The sequence below is a fragment of the Sorex fumeus genome, unplaced genomic scaffold (genome assembly GCF_029834395.1).
Source record: "Sorex fumeus unplaced genomic scaffold, SorFum_2.1 ptg000086l, whole genome shotgun sequence".
Lineage (NCBI taxonomy): Eukaryota > Metazoa > Chordata > Mammalia > Eulipotyphla > Soricidae > Sorex > Sorex fumeus.
This window is the reverse complement of record NW_026606143.1, coordinates 39,137,145-39,138,448: the sequence shown is the minus strand read 5'-3', so window position 1 is coordinate 39,138,448 and position 1,304 is coordinate 39,137,145. Positions and strand designations below refer to the sequence as shown.

The 1,304-nt window shown below is 39.9% G+C and overlaps 1 non-coding gene across 1 annotated transcript; it reads left to right on the top strand.

The window, feature by feature from the left end:
• Nucleotides 1-781: 781 nt before the first annotated feature.
• Nucleotides 782-891, top strand: LOC130039435 (U6 spliceosomal RNA). Its single transcript, XR_008794864.1, has one exon. It is a non-coding gene; the product is annotated as a U6 spliceosomal RNA (small nuclear RNA).
• Nucleotides 892-1,304: the final 413 nt, after the last annotated feature.

Here is a 1,304-nt window from a genome sequence, read left to right as displayed (position 1 = left end):
ATTTTAGCTCCACTAGAACAATTAAGTCTTGCTTCAGAAAGTTGTGAATATATGACCACAAACAGCTTTGTGGGAACACAGACTATACAGCAAACTTTCATTGTTGTTACTAAGGTCAACGCTAATGTGTGTTATTTACCTTGAATTATTGATCCCCCTATCTATACAGTTCTGTGAATTTTGAGAAACAAATATAGTCATGTCATTACTGCCACAATCAAGAGAGCGACAATTGGTATCATCTCAAAAAGTTTCCCACTGCTCATTTCAAATCAATCTGCTCCCACCGCTCCTGATTCCTGGCATCCAATGATAGGTTTTGTGTCCCTACAGCTTTGCCTTTTTTGAAAAGTGATATAAATGGAATCATATAAGATGTAGCCTTATGTCTCTCACTTTTTTCACACACCATAATGCCTTTGAGAGTCGCTCATGTTGTGCATATATCAATGGTTTGTTCCATTTTCCCCCCTAATGTTACTAACATTTATCTGCCAGTAGGGTGTTTGAGTTGTTTCTACTTTGGGGTCATTATAAATAGCATTCTATAAACTTTCCCATTGTAGGTGTCTGTGGCTATGTGTTTCCGATTCAATTGTTGCTGTAATTGTGGATACTTGAACCATGTACCATGAATTATAAATAAAAGAAATTGATTGCTCACAGTTCTGGATCCTGCTTCTCCAAAGTCATAGTGCCAGAACGGTCAGGTGGTGAAAAGCCTTTTCCAGCAGCAGATGGCTGACTTTCTTAAACCTCCTGTGGAGAAAAGAGGGCGAGAGTATTCACTTGGGCAGTACATATACTAAAATTGTACAGATAAAGGGAAGACTGGCATGATTCCAGCACAAGGCTGACACATAAATTCGTGACACATGGTGATATATTTTAAGTCAGTGACAGTGCTCTCTAGAAATTCCTTTCATAAAGGTACTGATCCCATTCATGAGAGCCCCATGCTCATGACCTAATCACCTAATCAGCTCCCTAAGGCCTCACCCCCTCATTCCACCATTATTCAGTTAGGATTTCCACAACCAATTTGGAAAGGACACACAGGCTAAGTGCGTGTGCAGCTTGCAAACAACTGCCAGTGTTCTCAAGAGGTGGTGCCATTTACACTTCCTTTAGTGATGTGAAGGGTTGCAAATTGCTTTATGCCCTCGCAGTATTGTCAGTCAAAAAAAATGCAGTGCCATCTCAGTGTGAGTCTAGGATTTTCCTAGTGAATAATGCTGTTGAACATCTCTTCATCCACATTTTTGTTGTTTGTTATTTTGGGGGATCACACTGATAGTGTGAAA